General features: G+C 50.2%; 1 long non-coding RNA gene across 1 annotated transcript in view; it reads left to right on the forward strand.

Annotated features, from left to right (window-relative positions):
• The window catches only part of LOC122234156, a 135,818-nt gene that overhangs the window by 76,593 nt on the left and 35,492 nt on the right, over positions 1-23,733 (forward strand). The window lies entirely within an intron of this gene.

The following is a 23,733-nucleotide window of genomic DNA, read 5'->3' on the forward strand; positions in this document are numbered from 1 at the left end:
TCAACTCCATTTCACGACGGGGCTGAGCTAAAGAGAAAGCTCGTCTGTAATTAAGGGGAAGCTTTTTAAAAAAATTTTTTTCTTGTTGTTGCTCTGCAACGTGTTTTTAGAAATTTCTAGAACTGGGGCTGCCCTCACCAATCAGTTCGTGGGGTTCTGGTTGATTTCTCGCCAGCAGATGGGAAAGTAAATTTGCAAAAACCTGCAGCAACAAATTTTACTGCACAAATTATGGAAAAAGTTACCCCGGAGGGTCCCCCCCCCCCACCTCTCTTTTTCTTTCCCCCTCCATCTCTAGTTTCTGTGATTATAGTCGGAGAGAAAATTCAGGCTGAAAGAAATTCGATATTTATTTTCTGTGAACTTTAATAAAGAACGTGGTGGGTTTGGGACTTTTTTTTTTTTTTAAGGCCCTTTGGACAAGTCCATTTTTAATTTTTTTTAATAGCACCTTTTGGCATAAAGCTGCCGGTGGATGATTTATGAAGCTGTCACGTCAAGAGTCATTCCCGGCAGGTTGGGGAGAGACTCTGAAGAGGTTTTGGACTCCGGGAGCCCACTCTTCACGGGACCCGTGTTCACCCAGGCAGGCCTTTTAAAATGTTTAGCGCCCGAGCCTGCCTTGAAGTCCGTGTTTGTTTGGGTTGGAGGAATCTCTTTCCTTTTTTCAACATTCTCAGATGTCCCCGGTTTAGGCCGAGTGATCAGCCGTAATCCACTCCAGGCCTGACCAGGAATAGTCCACTTTGCTCATAAGCACATAACATAACTCCGGCCCCTGGGGCCTCCGTCGTGAAACGGAATCCCAGACACCGCAAGATATCCTGGAAGATAAGCACGGCCCTAATCCCAGGGTCACGGGGGCCCTGGACGAGCGGGAGCTCACCTATACATCATGACATCGTTATCAGCGGGGCCGTGCAGCCACGACCCGCCGCATTTTCCACAGGGCTCGGTGGTGTTAAGAAAATACCCTCCGGCGCGGTGTTATTTTAGGCTGAAACAAAAGCCGACATGAATGGCTGGGGGGAACAGAGGGGGCATTGTTCTCCCCGTGGCCCGGTGCTCAGAACTGGCCTGCAACTGGAACCCAGCAAGCAGAGAATTAAATGCCATCGCGTACAAATGGGCTATCGTGTGTCCGGCCGGATCAGCGGAGCACAGAGGGCGGCCGGGCCGGCGATTCTGCCCGGCCCCGGGTCATGGGAAGTTCGGTTTCCAGAGCAGAGGCCGAAAGCGCCACCTGACTTGTGGTGGCGGGACGGTGGGCTTGGGGAAGGAGCCACCTGCCTGGGAGAGACACACGGGAGAGCGCAAATACACGGGAGAGCCGGCTTTGGGGAGCAGGTGGGCCAGGCGCTGCTCTAAGCCCCTCTAAGGAGTTGTCCCGTCTACTCCTCCCGGCCTCCCCCTCAAAGCAGGGGCGCTGTTGTTCGCCCCTTTTACAGACGAGACAACTGAGGCCGAGAGCCAGTGACTTGCCCGAGGTCACACTGCAGCCAGGTGCAGGAGCCGGGGTTGGCAGCCATGACCTCTGGTTCCAGAACCCACCACCCCTCCAGCTGTGCCCGACGATCTCGTTCTCGTCTTCATTTCCCCTGTCTTCCTCTTCCTGGTGCCAGGGTCATGAGGTCCGGCCCAGAGCCCTCAGTCCCTATCATGTCAAGCGTCAGCTGGGGGCGCATCTTCCCTGGCGTCTCTGCCAGGGGCGTCTGCTCTGTTCCTTCGTGCGACAGGCCGGAGGGGCCGGGAAATTAGCATCCCCGGGACGGATGGCAGTCGGTGTATCAATGCCCCGGCTCCCGGGCGCCTCTGGCGGGAACCCTCGGAGGTGCGAGTTCTCAGTCGCCTTGAGCAACCTGCTTCCTTCCCTCCTCGACTCACCTCCTCACTCTCCTCCTGGTGTTTCCTGGGATCGCCGTCCTCCTAACACCTTTCTTTGAACCCTTGTCTGTAGAGCCGCTTCCGGAGGAACCCAAACCAACACAGGTGATCACACCTCTGTGCCATGATTTGACTCGTGTCTCATGAAACTGTGGGCTCCGTGCCAGGCGAACATTGTGTTCCTGGGGGACTAGACGAAGGCCCGAGCAAATATGCAGGAAGGAAAGGATTTTGAGATGAAAAATCCCTTTCCATCTAAAATAAGTTTACATTTGGACAGTTTGCTCTTTCCCTAAGTCAATGTGTTACGTTGAAAGCAGTTTTTATCCTTCTTCTTCTTTTTTTTTTAAGTGAAGAGTTACTTTTTCCGGATACCTTGCAGGAGGTTCAAGACCTGGCCCCCTCCCCCCATCTGCCTAGATTTGGGGATGAACCAGCCCCTCCGTCGGGCTCAGGTTGAGATCTTTGGACTTTGTTCCAGATCCCAGCCAGCTGCTTAGCAAGGCTCTGTGTCCTTTTCCTGGATTTGGTTTCCCAGTCTCCCTCAAAATGAGGTGTTCCGCGTACCTGAGCTTTCACCAGTGGCATTTGAGCAGGTGCCTACCGCTTTCAGCCTGGCCCACAAGCGCCACCTGTATGCAGTCCTCCATGTTTTCCCTTCTGCAGCCTGATATCAACGAGCACGGTCACCGTGGGAGCCACACGTTGGATCTAGCAGAGCGCACCATTCAAAAGCCCGGGTCCCTGAATCACCACGGAGGGGGGACGGCCACACGCTGACCAGAGAAGCGCGCATTTCAGACTTTACCGGTGAAAAATAATTCTCTATTGTGTTTGCACCATCGTACATTTTGGGGGCCGTTTTTGTTTTCTCAGCAGGTCGTATTTCCCTAACTCATACGGAGGGCTTAGGCACTGACGAGAGTTCGATTCCTCTGCCATCTGTAAAGTTAGGGTGACACATGTCCAACAAAGGTTCGATTTTCTGCAGGAGAGCCACTTTCATTTAAAAAAAATGCTAATAGCAGAGCCTGAATTTTTACGGGTTGGGAGGTGGAGGGTGCCTTGCTTTACTGGTGCCCTGAGTACATGTGTATTCTGCTGCTTCGGTGACGCCATAGACCCTCTTTCTTTTTTTTTTTTTTTTTTTATTTGTTTTTGGGACAGAGAGAGACAGAGCATGAACGGGGGAGGGGCAGAGAGAGAGGGAGACACAGAATCGGAAACAGGCTCCAGGCTCCGAGCCATCAGCCCAGAGCCTGACGCGGGGCTCGAACTCACGGACCGCAAGATCGTGACCTGGCTGAAGTCGGACGCTTAACCGACTGTGCCACCCAGGCGCCCCAACCATAGACCCTCTTTCTAAAAAGGATTTGTCTCAGAGGCTGGAACATGGACACCTGCTCCCTCCGGGAACCTTGAGAAGAGCCAGTGGAAGTTCAAGAGCATTACTGCTTTCTCCAGAGCTGCAGACAGGCACTTCTGCCCTTCTGTAGGCTATTGTAGCGATGGATATGGGACCTTGGGTTAAGCACAGAGACTACATCAATCTCTAGGACCTGCCTGTTAGCTTTAAACCTTTGGAAATGTTCTTCCAAGCTTCCTTAAAACCCAAAGGGAGATACAAGCAAGCAACCAGCAAAGGGTCCTTGGTTACCCTCTCTTCCTTCCTTGAGAGGATCTTGGAGTGTTGGAATCATGGTTTCTGAAACCGAGCAGATCAGGGTTTGACTCCTGGGTTTGTCTTCTCCTTGTTATTATTCCCATTTTACAGATGATAGTTCAAGACTGATTCCTGAACCTGCATCTCCCTTCCTTCCTTCCTTTCATCCTTTCTCTTTCTTTCCCTTTCTTTCTTTCCTTTCTTTCTTTTCTCCCTTCTTCTTCCTTTCTTTCTTTCTTCCTTCCTTTCTTTCTCTTTTTCTTTTCTCTCTTTCTTTTCTTTCTTTCTTTCTTTTTCTTTCTTTTCTCCCTTCCTCTTTCTTTCTCTTTCTTTCTTCCTTTCTTCCTTTCTCTTTCTTTCTTTCTTTCTTTCTTTCTTTCTTTCTTTCTTTCTTTCTTTCTTTCTTTCTTTCTTCTGACGCTGGGCTCAATTCCATGACCCTGAGATCATGACCTTGAGCAGAAATCAAGAGTCAGATGCTCAACCAACTGAGTTACCCAGGTGCCCTACCTTTTTATAAAATGTTATTTTATTTTAATTCCAGTTGGTTACCATACAGTGTTGTACTGGTTTCAGGCGGACAATGTAGTGATTCAGCAATTCCACACCTCACCCAGTGCTCATCATGTCCAGTGCACTCCTTAATCCCCATTGCCTATTTCAGTCATCCCCTGCCCACCTCCCTTCTGGTAACCACCGGTTTGTTCTCTAGAGTTAAGAGTCTGCTTCTTGGTTTGCCTCTCTCTTTTTCCCTTCCTCGTTTGTTCTGTTTCTTAAATTCCATATATGAGTGAAGTTATATGGTATTACCTATCGATGGACATGGGCTGCTTCCATAATTTGGCTATTATAAACAATACTGCTGTAAGCATAGGGGTGCCTGTATCCCTTTGAATGAGCATTTTTGTATTCTTTGGGTAAATACCCAATAGCACAATTACTAGATTGTAGGGCAGTTCGATTTTCACTTTGTGAGGAACCGCCATACTGTTTTCCCCAATGGCTGCACCAGTTTGCATTCCCACCACCAGTGCAAGACGGCTCCTTCTCCTCTGCATCGTTGCCAACTTGTGGTTTCTTGTGTTTTTTATTTCAGCCATTCTGACAGGTGTGAGGTGGTGTCTCATGGCCGTCTTCATCTGTAAAATGGGACTGTTGGTGGCCCTTACCTCGTGGGATTGTTGTAAGGACTGAATAGGGTAATAATGTACATACAAACACTTTTCATAGTGGAAGCACTCAACCTGTTTCTGAACACGTTTTTGTCCCCCCAAATAAAACAGGCACAGGACTTAAAAGATTCTAGCAGCCTAAACGTTTATGTACCGAACAGCAACTCTCTCTCCCACTCATGACCCCCTAGTCCCATGGGGTGTCTCCAGAGGAAACCCTGGTTGCCCACGTCTTGTATAACCTGCCAAGGGTGTTCTCCACATGTACCAGAATGCAAATTGCATCTACTGGCTTCTGTGTGACCTGTCCACATATATATTTCGATTTACAAAAACGGAAATGCCATACGGTTCAACCTAAATGGTACGTCTAAACAGTGGTGGCCGATCATACACACAGCTGCACAGTTTGTTCATCTTCGTGTTTGAAAGTAATCATTTTTGGTGGGAAACCACCTGGGTCGGTTCTTACCGACGCCATCACATTCTTTTTAACAGTTGTATAGTATCCCAGCCTGAAAATACCCCTCATACCTTCATTTATTTAACTAGCTGTCCTTTGCTGGAGAGTGCCTGGATTTCCGTACCATTTGTGGAGACGACGGAAAAAGCCCTGCCCTTCTGCGCTCTCCACCCCCAGACCCCCAGGCCAGCCTCCCCTGCCTCCAGCACCTGTTATTTCCTCTCTGTTCTGTAACTCCCAGGAGTGCACATTTTTCTCACCGCGACGGTGCTAGACCGAGTTTTGGGCTCCTGCTCTCAGTCTAAACATGCCTTAGATCTCTTCGTAACTCAGCTTGTAAGTCAAGGCCCCTTAATTTGGCCCACAGGACTCTTTAACACCTTTTAAACCCCGTTAAACCCATGTAATGAGTTTCCCCTTGCTGTGCTCCTGGCCGTGAAAGCTGAGAGCCGGGACCCAGGCCTCCCACCTGTTCCAGAGATTAGGCTGTGCTGGAGAGGCTGAGGGGCCTCAAGGAGGGGCAGGGGTGGGGGCAGGGGGTGGGGGGTCAGTGGGAGCTCTGTGGTCAGCCACGCCGCAGGACTCTGGGCCGGAGTGGGCATGTGGGTGCTCTTGAGTCGTCCGCAGGCATTCTTCCAGGGGTGTCGCGGCCCCGGAGAGGCTTGAGTAGTTTTAGCTCCCATAGGTCCCACAAGGGGCGGGGGGCATTTCGCACTGGGCCAGGGAAGTGGGCTGAAGCTGGCGGCCGCTGGGCTCGCTGAGAAGCGAGTCAGTGCTCCCGGTGGGACAGCGGGGGGTTCCTCTCTTTGGGCAGCCAGGGGGCACAGGGCCGGCCGGCCATTGAGACGTCCAAAAATGGTGTCTCCAGCAGGTTAGCGCCGGCTTCACAATCTCGTTTCCACGGCTGTCCGTTGTGCAAGGGTTTATATGCTTCCTTCTGGAGAGGTCTGCCCCCGCCCCACTCTCCACGACCGCCAAGAAGGCTGACTCCGCACTTCCTGCCGCCAGGTGTGAGCATGTGACCAGAACTAGCCAATCAGAGTGTTCAAAGCCACTGCCTATAATGATTGGTGGTAGCCCCGGCTCAGTTCCAGTGATTGGTTAAGGGGTAGACATGTGATCCAGGCCTGGCAAATCAGAATTTTCGTTCTTTGGGCATGGTAACTCTTTAGGGATGGACACATGATCCAATGGTTATCCTCTGAGATTCAATCCTGGAACCTTCGGTGGGAATGACCCGGAAAGAGGGACTCTCTTTTCATGAAGGTTACTGGAGAAGAGAGTGACAGCTTGGAGTCTGGGGGTCGCCTGTCACCGTGAGGGAAAAGCCTGCTTGAGATGGCTGAAATAGAGGAAGACAGGGCCGAGAGGGAGATAGGGCAAGGTTAAGAGCTGTTGACATCAGTTAGCTTCTGGATCTAGCCGTACCTGAAGATGCCATAGTTACAAGCACAAATAAATTCTCTTTTTTACTTAAGCCATCTTGAGTTGAGTTGGAGGTTCTTGCAACCCAGAGTCCCAACGCAAACACTTCACCTGCTACCCATACGGTATGACCCTCGGCATTGCCTCAGCCTACCTTTCCTTGTTCTTTTCTAGCCAACGTTTCCTCATGCAGCCCTAGAATTTGCCCCGACACATCTACTTTCACTTCATTGCCCGGTCCTTTCTCTCTGTGTAGCAAGCCATGTCTCATTCCCTTTCAACATGTCATTGTTAGCTAACGTTTGACTCTATACATAGAGCTCCCAGTTCTGGGAGGGTGGTATGCTCTTGTTAACACATAGCTTTCCACATCCAAGGAGCTTGTAATCCAGTTGTGGGTTGCTTAGCTCAACGCAGATGCTTGGGAAAGAATGAATGAGTGAACTGAATGAATTAAAGTGTGACAGACTGAATGGAAGAAGAGGCAGGGCTCAGACCAATGGTGTTCATATCCACTCAAGGCAGCATTAGGCGGTTGCCAAATGGGAGATGTGGACAATCCAGGGTTCCTAGAAGGATCGGGAATATGTATAGCAGGCACAAGAAAAATTTGGGAGGAAGGTCTGGTTTGAAAGCCAGGCTAGAGGCTTTCCATGCTTTCTTATGGGCCATGGAGAGCCACAGAAGGTTTTAGAACAGGCATACGGCAGGCAAAGCTGTGCTTCTGAGATGCTGAACAGAGATGCGAGGACTGGGTGGGACAGGAAAGGGCCAGTGGCTGTTGAATTTAACGAAGAGGATTTTTATTTATTTATTTTTATTATTTTTTAATGTTTATTTTAATTTTGAGGCAGAGAAAGAGGGAGACACAGAATCCGAAGCAGGCTCCAGGCTCTGAGCTGTCAGCACAGGGCCCAATGTGGGGCTCGAAATCACCAACTTCAAGATCGTGCCCTGAACCGAAGTCAGACGCCTAACTGGCTGAGCCATAAGGTGGTCCCACGAAGTGGCTATTTTAACGTTTTTTTTTTATTTATTTTTGGGACGGAGAGAGACATAGCATGAACGGGGGAGGGGCAGAGAGAGAGGGAGACACAGAATCGGAAACAGGCTCCAGGCTCCGAGCCATCAGCCCAGAGCCCGACGCGGGGCTCGAACTCACAGACCGCGAGATCCGCGAGATCGTGACCTGGCTGAAGTCGGACGCCCAACCGACTGCGCCACCCAGGCGCCCCCGAAGTGGCTATTTTAAAGACAACATCTCAAAAAAAATAAAAATAAAATTTAAAAAAATAAAGACAACATCTCGTGGGGTGATGTGAGCCTGGCCTATGGGATGGGTAGGTAGGGGATAGATCAAAGATGGCTTAAAAAATCTTTTTCAGCAGGGCTGAAATGGGGTATGCCCATGTCCGTTTCTAAAATGGCCCCCAGACAATTCCAGTGGAATTTGCACGGTCGGGTGGTAGGGTTTGAGTCCACGGGCTCTAGGAGGAGGATGGCAGTGGAAGAGCTATTCGTTTGGCAAGTAAAAGGCAAACCCTCCCTCCTTTTGGAAACCAACATGTAAGGAACTGGTAGGCTGTCCGTGTGTAGGTCCCCTGCACACCAAGGTTAGAGACCTGTAGCTGGAAGTCAACACTACCAACAAATAGACTGGGGAGCTGTTCCCATAGAGCTTGTGAACGAATCTGAATTCGCTGCCAACAGACTGAAATAGGAACATATCACACAAAATGGTGGCTATCTGGATTCTCATAAAAGGTTAGACGATCCATCATGGCGGACTTGCCACCTCTCCCCCCGCCCCCACCTTGGAGCTTCTGTGAGCAGATGGCCCGTGCTCTTGGATGGCCAGTTTCCATGACTCCCTAATGCCTCACACCCAACCCCCCTCGACCTGGTTATATTCCTGCCTGATGTTGGCAGGCATTTGTATTAGTTTCCCTCAGGGTCCCCACATGTAGGGATAAGCATGTGAAGGGGGAAGGCAGCAAAGGAGACCAAAAAACGTGGCCCTAAGAGGTAGGACGAGACAGAAGAAGGAACGTCAAGATGTTGAGGGAGCCATTCTGACTGCGGATTGGTCGCCTACCTTCACGGGTCTTGATTTCTTTAAAAAAAAAAACTGGGGGGCTGGGGGCGGCGCCTGGGTGGCTCAGTCGGTTAAGCGTCCAACTTTGGCTCAGGTCATGGTCTCTCGGTTGGTGAGTTCAAGCTCTGCATGGGGCTCCGTGCTAACAGCTCAGAGCCTGGAGCCTGCTTGGGAGTCTCCGCCTCTCTCAGCCCCTCCCATGCTCACGCTCTGTCTCACTCTGTCTCTCAATAATAAAATAAACGTAAAAAAAAATAAAAATAAATAAATATATTTTTTTAATGTTTATTTATTTGGAGAGACAGAGCGTGAGCATGGGAGGGGCTGAGAGAGGGGGAGACGCAGAATCCGAAGCAGGCTCCAGGCTCTGAGCTGTCAGCACGGAGCCCCATGCAGAGCTTGAACTCACCAACCGAGAGACCATGACCTGAGCCAAAGTTGGACGCTTAACCGACTGAGCCACCCAGATGCCCCTTGTTTTCTTATTTCTACAGAGGAATTAATGATATCTGTCGGCAGGTGCTTCAGAATCTTAATGCACATGAGACTATTTGTGGCCAAGAACAGGCCACAGAGCAGTAAGGTGCCCCCGAGAGGCAGGGAGGAGTACCCTACAGAGGGAGAGCCTGCAATCTCACTTCCCAGTGTACCAGCTCGGACCCAGTGCTTGATCTCCCTGAGACTAAGGGTTCCCTGGCATAAGCTGTGATAGCGATGCCCACACACCCTGGGGCTGCGGGAAAGATAAAATGAGACAGCGGACTTCATCTTAACGGGAATTAGGTTCCGAACGCCAGCAAAAAGTGCATCCACTGAAAATGACCCTTGCAAAACCTTTTAAGTAACCGTAAGCCGTGAGTCCGGAGTACAGATGAAAATGTATACAGTGATGTATACTATAGAAAGCATATGCACGTCCAATCCTCTGCATGCTGTCTCCAGGGGATGGTTTTACGAGGCTGCTAGCAAGGCTGCAAACAAAATCTTTGAAAGCAATTGTTTCGGTTGCGTACTGCTATTTAATAGTTTACAAATTCGGGGAGCGTCGATTTAATTGGTGATGATGTTTCCTTTTGGAGAATGTCATCGTAAATGCAGAGTGAAAGAGAGTGCTTACCGTAGGCCAGGCACTTTCTAAAATGCTTTACCTGTGTTTCTTTAGTTCATCTCCACAGTGATCCTGTGAAGTAGAGACTTTAATCATCCCCATGGTGTATTTCAATAAGGCCATGCACCTAGGAGAGAGGAGGGATGATTTACGCGCGTGAAGAATCTAGAGCGAGTTGGGTGGAAAGTGTGCATGTGAAGTTAGGTAAAGGGATTGCTCCCTCTGTAAGATCCCGGGTATGTCGTGTGTCACCAGGGGATAGACAAAGACCTGGTTGATATACCAAAGCCTCTGCGCTTAAGAGGGGTTCTTTTTTTGGCCACGAATTCAGGGACTACCTACAGAAGCTAGTTCTAGGGGCCCAAAGAGAAATCCCAGGGGGCTACAAGTCTTCTCGGAAGTGCAGATCTCCGGACAGATGGGTCTCTGAGAGGACAGTGACCCTGAGGGACGCCTTCATTGGCTGCTTCCCAGTCTCGAGCCGTGGACGTCACAACCTCATGGTGGCCCTGGGGAGAAGTGCCTAGTGCTTAAGGGGACATGCATGAAACCTTCCTGGTCGAGGCTGGAGCCTCACCAAAATAAGGAGAGCGGGAGAGCTGTATGGTCTATCTTTGTGAGCACACAGAAGCCTCCGGGGAGCAAGGTTACAGAGACCCCTGACTGGTGGCTCATCGTCAGAGAATATGGGGATTTTAATAAGCAACGGATGACCCTCTGCTCCCTCCTGCCACCCCCCAATGTCTACACTGAAAACTTGTTTTGGTGTATCGGAGGTTGCTAAATCCCAAATGGACCCACCTTTCCTGAAGTCAAAGGTCACGTTGTCGTTCATCTAAATGATTGGAGGTGGATTACCCTCCTCATCCCCAGCCACCTCCTAGGATATCCCCCGATTCTATTCCACCCTGGGCATTCTTATCTAAAAGTTCAAGGAGGCCCCTGTTGCTAGTTTGGACCACGAAGAGGCAATCTGGTCGGGACCTGCGACCATTTTAAACTGTGGACTCAAAATGCTCCGACCCTCCTCTCATCACGAGATGAGCCCTTTGCATCTAGCCACCCGTGGGACTGCTTTGTCCAACAGGGTGTGCACCATGTGACCTCCGGAGGCTGAGTCAGAAAAGACCTTGCAGCCTCCTGCTGGTGGTTGGGACTTCTACGCTGGGGAAAGGCAGACACGCGTAATGTTTGGCTGTCCTGAGACCGCCATGTTGGATAGGCCGCGGGTAGATGCCGGATTGCTGGGATCAGCAGCCCCGCGGAGCCGCTAGCCACGTGGGAGAGCCCTTCTGGACGTCCAGTCCACTCAAGCCCCTAGATCTGTGCAACCTTAGCAGACAGTTGATTGCAATTTCCTGAAAGACGCCGAGGGAGATGAGTCAGCTGAGCCCTTCCCCAATCCCTCACCCACAAAATTGTAAGCAGAATAAAATGGCTGCTTTGATTAAGCTCCTGGGTTTGGGGGCAATGTGTTGTATGACAATAATAACTGGAACAGAACTGTATGCTTCATAAGAACTTTCTGGAAGGCTTTAAATGAGTACAGATGGGGGAGAAGGGCTCCAGGAACAGGAGAGAACTCCATATCCAGGTGGAAAGCCTCCTCGATTTGTACTCGGGGGACCTCCCCAGAGGGAGCCTGGGGCTTTGCCCACCTCCTGCTCACTGACAGGACAGATTAAGGCACTCCCAGCACGGAAAGCGTGACAGAGGGGGTCCGAGGGAAGACTGGCTGGCCTCCAGCCAGGCCTCATGAAGCAAGACTTCCCTGGGGACACCATGCTGAGCAGTGGTTACATGACTGACTTTGGCCTCGGTCAGACCAAGTTCGCATTCCAGCTCTCCCGCGTAGAGCCGTGAGCCCTTCATTGAGTACTTTTCTCTCTCCATGCTTTACCTTCCCCATCTATAAAATGGGACTCACAGATGTACCGACCAACTACACATGGCTGGTTGAATGATAAATTAGATTATGGGTATAAAAAGCTTGGAACATATAAGTAGTATTGGGCGTATGAGTAGTTTGTTATCGTTGAACTTAATATGTTAAATCTAGGGATCTGGTTGTCAGCCTTTGGGGATTAGAAGCTCAATTTTATGGACACAGTGAGGGTGAAACAGACTCACATCAACCAGCATGGAGTCTGATGTATAAACCTGATGTCAGCGACATTCAGAAATGCCGCTGAGAGTGCGGTGTGGCCGCGTGGGCGAAACAGTGCATGCCTCCCCGGGTAAGGACTCAAGAAGATGATACTCGAACAGGAACGTTGCTTTGGAAAGTATATAGCGTGAAGAAAGGGTTTGGAATCGTGTCTTGGCTCACCTGAGGCCTTTTACCTCTCTCTAGGGAGGGCCTTCTGCAGGGAAACACGGTGTTCAAGCCTGCCAGACCATTCTGTTCCTTCTTCTGGACACACCCCCCCTGCCCCCAGCTTGTGACGACCTAGGTTACCTTTCTCAGTCACCTACACCAATCATGTTGGGAGCTCATTCTCTGGGGATCTCTTGCACGTCTCCACGTCTTGCAAGGGAGTTAGTTGCTAACAGACCTTTGCTCTCTTTGCAAGGATGTTTGTACAGCAAGCAGCTTGGGAAGATGGATCTCGAGGGGACACGGGTAGCTTTGTAGGTCATGGAAACGTTCTGTATCTTGATTGTGCTCGTTATATAACTGTATGTGCTTGTCCAAACCCACACAACCCAAACCGGTGAATTTTACCACCAGTAAATTTTGCCTCGATAAACTTGACTTTGTAAGGAAACGCAACAGCCAGCATCATTAAATTCTGGCCAGATATCCTTGCTGGCCCAAGACTTGAACCCAAGATCTGTTCTTTCTTTGCCAAAATGAGAGAGAGAGAGATGACCGCAGGCTGGAGCCGTGTGAAAGATCTCTGAGCACAGGGGGGCCTGGGGGGCCAGCTGGTTTAGCGTCCAAACTTCGGCTCAGATCATGATCTCACAGTCCGTGGGTTCGAGCCCCGCGTCGGGCTCTGTGCTGACAGTTCGGAGCCTGGAGCCTGCTTCGAGTTCTGTGTCTCCCTCTCTCTCTGCCCCTCCCCCCCAAATAATTAAACATTTAAAAAATTTTCTTTTAAAAAGATCTCTGAGCCAAGACTTCCACCTGTCCTTCTCAGAAGGGCTAAGAGAGGTGCAAAGGAACCCCTCTCTCCCTGCGTGATTCAGTGTTAGGGAAAGCCGTGTCCCCAGATCACCCCGAACCAACTCTGTACCACCTGGGATACTCATGCCATGTTCTGGACACTGTGCCTCGAAGGTGACTTGCCCCTTCTTAGCTCTCCATTCATTACATTTCAATCACTTCCTACGTCCGTCTGCTTGACATTACTCCCAGGCAACCCTGATGAGGGGGTTAGGTGTTCCCATGTTCTCCTGCCCCAGTGCACCCTGGCAGACCCCGGTGGCTCCAGAAAGATCCTTGCTTACCCACGGTCTGTACATGGTATTGCGTCAATCTCTGGGGGACCCAGAGTGCACCTCACCGGTGCCAAGTTCCTGGGGCCATTTTGTCATCACTTGAATGAACCCTTAACGCAATGAAACAACCCGTGGTTGACCCTCCGTCTGGCCTTCCATGTCAGCCCATCCCTCGCCTTCCACAAGTGCCTGGGCCACCCCCTTCCCACCGCAAATCTGTCGGCGACAGGGCACTGGGCCCACCAGTCCGTCTCTGAGACCACAGTGAGGGACAACGGTGGCTGCCTTTCACGAGAGGGCGTGATAAATGTTACTGTGCTATCCTTGACTGCTTCTTTATTTCACGAAGAGCTAAAAACAAGTATTTCTAAGGCCTTCCTTTGGGAAGAGTTTCTCAAGTGCTCACCCACCCCTTCTCTCTTAATGAAATAGCCTGAGCTCACCCTGCTCTCGCCTCGTGTTGGAAAACCAAACCCCGGAACCTGGGTCATGGAGAAGGAACTAAGAGTCTGGCGCTCCCATCTCTGGACACAGATGCCTGGGGCCACGGACGCTCCTGCTTTTCTGACCACATCTAATGCCAGCAGAACACCCTAACAGATAGTAGACCTTCGAGAAATGTTGTGTGTGTGGTTTTTTTTTTTTCTCTAAATCGATGAACTTCTCTTCCCAATTACAGCTGTCCAAATGGGTAGAAGCTTAGAAAAATGGGTTTCAGCCTGGGGTGATTTTGCCCCCTCCCCCACCCGGGGACACCGGGCTATGCCTGGGGACACTTTTGGTACCATAAATAGGGGAGTGTTATTGGCATATGGTGGGTAGAGGCCAGAGATGCTGCTGTAAACATACTACCATGCACAGGATGGTCCCCCTGTCCCCACAGCCCCAAAATAATGCTCCAGCCCCAAATGGCAATAGCACCAAGGAGCAGAACCCTTGGCTCCCAAGAGGCCGCACCAAGCTCGTCTTGCCCTGGATGTCTTCGTGTTGGTGTTAGCTGGGCTCGAGGAAACCTGGAGAAGTTTTTTGGGTTTTTTTTTTTTTTTGAAGGCCTGGAATGATTGACATGTTACTGCCTGGGTTTTATGTGAACGGCCGCTAATGAACACAGTCTGCCTCGATGACTCTGCGGAGGGCACCATTCAAACGAACCAATTAGGAAGGATTTTTTAATGTAAACTTTTAACCAGGTAGCCCGGGGGCTTGCTGAGAATAAAAGCACAATCTAGAAAACACGAGGTGTCCTGAGGTTCCGAGAGACCCTGGCAGGATCCACGCAGGCGCCCAAGCCCCAGGGCTGAGAACGCAGGCTTCTGAAGTCAGTGGGCATCGCGGGCCGTCATGGTACCCCATGCAAAGAGCAGCAGAGGGCTGCTTCTTCAGGAGTGCTGGCCACCAGGGGCAGGCGGGGGTGGGGGTCCCTGGCACACTCCCCAGGCGGCCCTGCTGGCTGCCTGCTGCCCAAACCCACTGCCTTTGGCCAGATCGCGGAGGGTTTATGTAACGCCGTGATTCATTCGCCCCTTCCCTTGGCCGTGTGCCTTGTACGTGATCCTTCAGAAGCTGGAGCTCGGTGCCAGGAGGGTGACACAAAGGCCCAAGCAAGGACTTCCTTTGATTTTTCTTGTTCCTCTTCTCTCCCCAGCCCCAGCTCTCTCTGAAACAAGGTGTGCTGAGTAGGGAGGTGCTTCCTCTTGGGGTTTGCTAAAGGCTCCCTCACCGCTGGGCTCTGTGGCATTCTTTCTTCCATTGCACACTTCTGGGCCTTTCCTGTGCGGCCACCCGCTGCTGTCTTCCTCACTTTCCCCCTGCCGCTTGGTGCTCTGCAGTGCTCCCCCACGCCCTTTGCTCGGCGAACCGAGGTCAACACAAAGCGGATGGGGCTCCGGTGATGGCCTAACGGGACCGCAGACCCAGCACTCAGCTCCTGGCCTCAGATATTTTTTTTTCCCCTCATTCGGGGGCCTTTAAACGTCTTTTGTGTTATTTGTTTCCTTTTAGCAGAAGAACCATCCATTGGCTCAGCAAATATTTACTGAACATCTGTGATGTCAAGGACTGTTCTAGCCACAAGATAGAGGTGTGGACAAAAAGGGCCAGATTCCTGCTCTTCTGGACCTGGCATTTTAACGCGGGAAAACCCATTATAAGCAAATAACACAGGACATAATATGTCGGGTGGCGATAATTGCATTAAAAAGAAGCAGGACAAGGATTACGGAGTTGACAGTGGTGAGGGTATTATTCAGATAGGGTGCACGGCATGGCCTTCCTGGCAAGGTGAGCAGAGGTCTTTTTTTGAATGAAATCTCCCTGGGAACCCCAGTATTTAAAGTCGTTAAAAGCTGAGCCGCTAGGGGCGCCTGGGTGGCTCAGTTGGTTAAGCGGCCGACTTCGGCTCAGGTCATGATCTCACGGTCCGTGAGTTCGAGCCCTGCATCGGGCTCTGTGCTGACAGCTCAGAGCCTGGAGCCTGTTCCAGATTCTGTGTCTCCCTCTCTCTGACCCTCCCCCGTTCATGCTCGGTCTCTCTCTGTCTCAAAAATAAATAAACGTTAAAAAAAAAAAAAAAAAAGCTGAGCCGCTCTAGTGGGGGAGGAGGCAAAATCGAGGGGACCCGCACAGAGAGGGTGGTCCAGGAAGGGCTTGCTGAACAGGTGGCATTTCGGCTGAGAACAGAAAGGAGAGGGGGACTCAGGATATGAAAAGGAACTTTGTTTTAAAACTGGAAATGAAATAACCAAACACGTTAAAAAAAAAAAAAAGAATTCAAGTGTAAAAAGAACACGATGCAACTATCTGAATGCCTTCGATACTGGCCCAAAGGCCATCCTTGTAACCAGTTTCTTGCGTGTGTCCCCTTCCCGCGGAAGATTTTGCATTTATGTAAGCCTGAGTGTAAGGATCTGTCTCTATCACCCTTTTGAAAAACGCCAGTAACCGAATTTGTACCCAACGTTCAGCATCTCCATTTTGACAGATGTGTGACTCTATCCATTGGAAAAATACACATGAAAATACATACGCTTATTGTATATGTTATACAGACTGTGTATATTGGGTATATTCATTGTAATTTATACGACGTACCTACCGCATTGTGGTAGGGTCCCCTCCCTAAGGAAAGAAAAAAACACCCTCAAGGCAACCTTGCTTTTTGCATATTTGACAACATTCCTCGCCACCTTGTAACGTGAGATCGCTTAATCAGACTACAGGTTTGTGTGTTATCATACGTGGCAGACAAAGAATTAAAAAATATATATATAAAAAAAAAACTACACCACGTGGCGTTTGCGGCTCAGTTCTTTGGGTACGAACCCCACTGAGCAGGGCCGGCGAAAATGAAGTTGCTTCCTGGAAAGAAAGCCTCTGTATCATGACTCCGCGTGCGAGAATCCTGCTACGTTACAAACTTCTCAAAGTAGAATTCCGAGATCAAAGGGCACGGGTATTGTTCATCTTGAGACATATTGACAATCTGCCCTAAGAGGGATGATACCAATTTATATTCCCTTCCAATTTACAAAGGCACCCTTTCCCTCGAATCTCTGTCAACAGTGTGTTTCCAAATGTGTTGATCACTCTTTGCCAAACTGGTGAAAAACATCTCGGTTTGCTTTAATTTGCATTTTATTAAATCTCAATGACCTTGGACGTCTTCGACATGTCTAAAAAGCCCATCGTGTTTCTCGTTTGGTAAACTGCCTAGTCATGGAAATGTCAAGGCGAGGCACCTATTAGACGTCCAGGTGGAGATGTCAAGGAGGCATCCAGAAAGTCAGAGCTTAGGGAGCCTTCTGGGCTGGGGCTCCAATTTCGAGAGTCAGCGGTACATAGATGGTGTTTAAATACCTGGAAATGAATGGGCTCCCCTGAAGAGGAAGGAAGAAAGCAGAGAGGAGGCAGAGGACTGAACCCAGGACCGCCCCTACTTTTAGAGGTTAGATGCCGAAGGAGGGCCAAGGAAAGACCGAAGGACAGCAGCCAGCGAGAGGAGAGGGCTGAGAGGCAGAAACTACCGAGAGAAGGGCGTGCTTCCGGGGGACCCGAGGGGTGTGCTGAGAAGTCAAGTGGGAGACGAAGAGATGTCTGCACGTGACAACATGGAATCGTTGGCGGACTTGAGGTCAGTTGCGGTCAAGGGTGGTGGAGTCAAGTTGGACCTGGCTGAGGAAGCAGAGGCAGGGCTTGGAGGAGACATCTGCGGGAGATGTTGCCAAGATGGGAATACCGGGATGCAGTTGGTTGGTTGGAGCGGAAGGATTGAGGTAGATGATTTGGTTTGGTGTTTTGGGCTACGAGCTACTGAGTCCCTGTGATTCCAGGTGAGAAGGAACTCGGACAGGGGGTGGTTGATGTGCGCCAGTGCGTGTAGCTGGAAAGGCAGCCTCTCGGGGAGGGAGAGGATTCGGGACCCAAGGAGAAGGTGGCCCCTGGTGGGAAGAAGGGCATGTCTTCCAATATATCTGGCAGCGTGGAGGAGAGTGGGGTTCAAGTGTGTGGGCTGGATGGTGGGAAATGAGAAGGCATGAATCTGATGGCTTCCATTTCCTCCATCAAGAATGAGGCTGGGCCATCAGCCTCGGAGCCAGGAGAAAGCATGACATGGGCATCTCTCTGAACGGGACAGGGGCCTCTTCAGGGAACCACAGTAGAGGTACCTGGCTCGTCTTATTATATTTTATTTTATTTTATTTTATTTTATTTTATTTTATTAAAAAAATTTTTAATGCTTATTTATTTTTTAGAGAGAGAGACAGAGCTCAAGTAGGGGGAGGGGGAGAGAGAGAGGGAGACCCAGAATCCGAAGCAGACCCCCAGGCTGTCAGCACAGAGCCCGATGCGGGGCTCGAACTCACGCACCGCGAGATCATGAGCGGAGCCGAAGTCAGACACTTAACCGACGGAGCCACCCAGGCGCCCCCAGGCTCGTTTGAACACTCCTTGGAACCTTGGCTGCCATCAGGTTGCTCTGCAACTGAGAAGTAAATCCAGCCCAGCTGAAGGTTTTGTGCCGCACGGAGTGGTTAATTTTGAGGTGTCTGATCGCCACACTGTTCGTGGAGTTATTTATGTCTGAAATGATGAAAATTCCCTCCCCCCACGTCGGGCCCATAAAATCGTGGGGAAGTGGCCCAAATACCAGCCTGCGTTCCTGGGTCGTGTGGATTACCGCTGTCACGGGCGTGTTTGGCTCCCCCCATTCATCTTCAGCCCAGACGCCCCAGCTCACGCCTGTCAGGACGGGGCACTGACCCCTGCTGAGGCCGGGTTCCCGGGTCCGGGCACCATGGGGGCTCGAACACAGCTTGCGAGCAAGTGCTTTTAATAAGCGTCCCGCTCCCCAGTCTCTTCTCTTTCCTGACCTCCTCCTTATCGTCTAAAGACAGCAGGGCCTGGTTCCCACTGAGCGTGGGATATGGTTTCCCACTAAACACACACTTGCGACGGGATGGGGTATGTCCCGGGTCCGCAGGGGTCGTGTGCACGTGGTTTTGTGTTACTCTCTTCTACGTCAACTAGATTTAGGATCATATTTTCTGGAAAATCTAACTCAAGGAAAGGCGGGGGGGGGGGGGCGGGGGCGGAGGCCTGTCTCTGATGCTCCTACCGTGCGTGGCTCACTTCACCTTGGTCGTTTGCCCAAGTCCCCTAACCTTGCCGGATCCATCATCCCATCTGTAGAACAGGAGTGATTCTATCTGCCCTAAATATCTGCCATGGGTGTGTGTGTGTGTGTGTGTGTGTGTGTGTGTGTGTGTGTAATTCAAATGCCTCTTCATCCTCTGCAGTCTCCCCTCTCACAGAGTGTCTAGCATAAAGCTTGGCACGTTGCAGGTGGTCAATAAATGTTTGGGGAGAATTCGAGAATGAACAGAAGGGGTGAATGTGTCTGCAGGTGAGCCTACGTATGCAACAATCATTACGATGAATTAGTACTTAATATGTGCCAGGCGCTCTGCTAAGCAGGGAGGTGGTCATGTTCCCATTCTACAGATGAGAAAACAGCCACTCGGCAAGGCTGAATTCCTTAAGGGAAGTCTCCTACCCTATAGGTGCTGGAGCAGGGATTTGAACCTAAGACTTTCCGGTTCCAGAGGCCATGCTCTTGACTGTTATGGTGTCATACTGTGTAGGACAACAAAGGACCCGACCTGGAAAATGACATTCGGGTCCTGTGCTGAACACTTGCACCCCTCGTGGGGCTAAAAGAGCATTATCTCAGGGCGCCTGGGTGGCTCAGTCGGTTAAGCATCCGACTTCAGCTCAGGTCACGATCTCGCGGTCCGTGAGTTCGAGCCCCACGTAGGGCTCTAGGCTGACGGCTCAGAGCCTGGAGCCTGTTTCCGATTCTGTGTCTCCCTCTCTCTCTGCCCCTCCCCCGTTCATGCTCTGTCTCTCTCTGTCCCAAAAATAAATAAACGTTAAAAACAATTTTTTTTTTAATAAATAAATAAATAAATAAATAAGAGCATTATCTCCATGAGTCAAAGGCTGGCTTATAAGAACATTAATAAGCATGGGCAGAGAGAATAAACGAACAGCTTTCTGTTCAGAGGAAGAGGAAATGGAGGTATGTGTGGACGTACCTGGGGCCATCGTACTGGTTTGGCCGTCCCATGTCCTGAGCTGTCCCAGTTCAACCGGCTGGGTTGGAGAATGAAGCGGGTCAGGCCACCAGAATTAATTCTCTGCCGCCTTCCCGGATCCGGCAGAATTCGGACTGAGTCAGGCTTGTTGACTTCCATATTATTATTTTCCCCCCTGTCTTGCTTGGGAATGGAATCGGCTGTGGTAAGAGCGGCCTTTGCATCTCCTGTCCTTCTGAGTCTTGGCTCATCGGGACCACCTGTGGCCCAAGGTGGCCCATCAGACTAGGCGCTGGGAGACGAATGGCTCACCGAGGCCCTTTGCCAAGCTTTAGGGCATTGGTCCCAACAGGGTAAGCGGTCTCTCCAGAGGATTGGCCTGCCTTCCTCAACCTTCCTGTGGCCTTTAGAGAAGGACTTTCTCCACGAAGGCGGGGCGTTTGCTCCAGAGAAAGCCCAGGGAGCTGAGATCCGAACTTGGGTGTGCGGTGATAAGGTGGGGTGGGATTGGTGAGTCGACGGGCCGGGCTTTCTCCACCTGGGAGTGACAGTCCCACGAAGCTGGCGGGCGTGCCCTCTTGTACACTCTGCTATCTGGCTGCTGTCTCGTTCTAATAAATTAAATCTGTTATATCATCACTGTTATATTCCTGAGACGAGCACTTCCCAGGCAGATTAGAATGGAACTTAAGGGGATTAAAAGCTTCTCTTAGTGAAAAACAATGTTTCAGATGGGAAAAATCCATTTACCAATGTGAATTGCAACGGCAGTGCATGTTTTCTTTAATGCGTTGCTACTGCTCAAAGAAAAGCGGGATTTCCCCCCACGCCTCCCGTCCTCTGTTTTGCATAAGTTATAATGTGGGTTCTGTTGAGCGTAGCCAGGCTCTCGGGGAGATTGATGGCTTCCATAAAGTTGCACAAAAACATTTCTCCTTTGTTCATGAGGGAAAAGAAAAGGGTCTAATGGATTTGGAATATTAAAAGAGTGTCGGTGTACTGTAAACCAGGAGAAGTCTAGGAGTAACTGCCAAACACCAGAGGAAATGGTTTAATTGGAAATGCAAACAGTCAATCCTTGGTTATCTGCGTGTGGCTTATCTGCAAGAAGTTACGGGGTGGGGTGGGGGGGGGGAGAAAAAGAAAAAGAAAGAAAGGAAAAGCATCTCGGTGCCTCAGCTTCCCTGCCCGGCTGTCTATCACCGTGTTCTCAGGGAATTAAAAGTCATTTTAATAACCTGGACCCAATAAAATTTGGACGGTAATTCTGCAGCAGCTATAAAAAAAAAAATCACAGAAGGCAGTCCAAAGGATATGCAATTAATTTTTTTTTTTTCTACTACTCACAGGTTGGGATTCTCTATGCCATTAGAAAGTTGACAACTTAAAATCATGAGCTAGTAGTTCCCCCAAAGCCAGCGTGGAGCTCCTGCCTCAAGGGGCCATAAAACTTCAGGAAACTGCTGAGTCAGGACCCAGCCCTCAGTATGCAGGGAGTGGGGTGGAGAGATGGCCTCTCCAGGAGGCCGTTGGGATCCGGAACACCACGGTCTGGATCCACGAGAAGTCGGAGCCTGGACAGAGAGAAAGGATGTTGCTGCCTGTTGGGTTTGGCCATTAGTGAGCGTTGATCTGTTCTAGGTGGTTCTCAGGCATCCCGGCGCGGGGTGGGGGGGGCATGGGCAAACCCTGCTCACACTATCCCCGTGGAGTTGGTTGTCTGTGACCATGGCTTCTCCTTGGGCATGCTATGGAAAACCCTTCCGTGACATTTCATGTGGCTTCTCAGAGTGGTAGAGAGAGCTCTTGGATGGCCAAGGAAGAGAAATCAGAGAGACGTTTGGCAGGGAGACTGCTCTCATGGGATGTAAGGCCATGAAGCCAAGTTGGGGCCAGAGAGTGTCATAGACCAAAGCTCCCTCCTTCCTTCCTTCCCTCCCCTTCCCCATCCCTTTCTTTTTTGCTTCCTTCCCTTCCCCTCCCTCCCTCCCTCTCCTCCTTCCTTCTTTCCACCTCCTCTTTCCTTCTCTCTTGCTTCCTTTTACTCTTGCCTGAAGAAAGACTGACCCAGAGTCTCAGCTGCACACCCACCCACCCAGGTCTCCGTAAGAGGTGAGCCCCGGCTCTCCTCTCCTGGATCCACAGTGTGTTCTGTGCAAAGGTCCTCCCAGGCCCCCATTTCTCTTCTGTTTTGTCTGTGCTGTGCTCGTGCTGGGGCCACATCTGGTGGAAGGCTTTGCCTCTTAAAAGGAGAGGCTGGATTTCTGGAGTCACCTTCTCTGATTTTCGGCCCCAGTAAATAACAATAGTCGCTCACAGTTATTGGGTGCTAACTAGGTGCCGGGCCCGGCGTTAATTGCTTGACATGAAATGTCTTGTGAAAGCCTCTCAACAGCAATGAGAGCTCGGTGCTGTCACCATCCCATTTCACAGCTGGGAAAATGAGGCTTGGGGAGGTTCAGTAACGTGGCCAAGGTCGCACAGCACGTACAAGGAGAAGCAAGATTCGAACCCAGGCACTCGGGCTATGCTTGTAACGACACCATGGCGTGGCCTTCATGATCTGACTGTTGTCCTTGTATTTGACTTGCCGAAAGGCTGTTTGCAGATTGAAAGCACCAGTCTCCAGCCCAAGAAGCCAGTTTTCTACAATCATGTGGATAGAGGTGAAAACAGCGGGTTGAAAATCGCACACTCTTAGCTGACGCCTGGGATTTGGGCATCTGTGGGATTTCTTACCTGTGATGCCTGGAACCCTCGCCCCTCCCCATGGACCCCCTCACCCCCACTGCCCTCCTCCCCTGGGCTACCGCGCCTTTTTAGGATCTGGCTAGAAAACCTGGTGCTAAAATATTGCTCAATTTTAATTATACTTCCAAGCCCCTTGCTGTCAGCTGCCCTTCTGAAATTGTTTTAATTGAAGTTCCATGAATCCTGGGGAGTTCAGACGGAGTTCATCTCCAAGCCCATCCTGATTTCATTAAAGATTTGATCTTTCTTTTTTTTTCACCAATAAAACATTTATTATCGTTATCTGTTTCGTAACCATTCTCTGCCTCCAAAGTGGGGGGGAGATCAACCTCATCTTCATGCCAATAAAGCTAAGGAATCATCTGTTGATTTTTCCGGCACACGATAGCAGTGACATTAAAAAAAATAATTAATTGACTAATTATTTTCCTTTTAAATGAAGGCAATCCTCATTCGGGAGGAGTTTTAAGCCTGCAGGTGACGGTATTTAGGAAGTCACTGTGCACAGGGCTGAGGAAAATCATCTTCCTTGAATATAGGTGCTGTTTCTTCTTTTCTTTTCTTTTTTCTTTTCTTTTCTTTTCTTTTCTTTTCTTTTCTTTTCTTTTCTTTTCTCTTCTCTTCTCTTCTCTTTTCTTTTCCCTTTCCTTTCCTTTCCTTTCCTTTCCTTTCCTTTCCTTTCCTTTCTCTCCTCTCCTCTCCCCTCCTCTCCTCTCCTTTCCGTTTTCTTCTTCCTTTGCCTTTCCTTTGCTCTTTCTTCCCAGTTGAGGACAGCTCAGAGCTGTTTTAATAGCTGGACCAGAGATGGTCCCCAAAGGCCCTCCCCGCCTCCTACCAACAGGAGGTAAATTATGGGAAACAAAGTTATAGATGAACCAAATAATGTAAGAGTAAAACCGGACCGTGGAGTAGCTTGCTGACCCCTGAGTGTTAATAATTAACAGTTAATTACTATTAAATCATCGTTGCCCAGCCTTGGCCAGGATCACAATTTACGCCCGGGGAGCCCCTTCACAGTCTGTGTTTGTGATTATCTGCTCTGCAGCATTCTTAGCAAACCCAATACCTGCTTCCTGCTTGGTGATCGGAGCCACAATGTTTTTGTTAAGCTTTCAGCTGCGGCTCCTTCTAGACC

This window comes from Panthera tigris, chromosome E2, assembly GCF_018350195.1.
Source record: "Panthera tigris isolate Pti1 chromosome E2, P.tigris_Pti1_mat1.1, whole genome shotgun sequence".
Taxonomy (NCBI): Eukaryota; Metazoa; Chordata; class Mammalia; order Carnivora; family Felidae; genus Panthera; species Panthera tigris.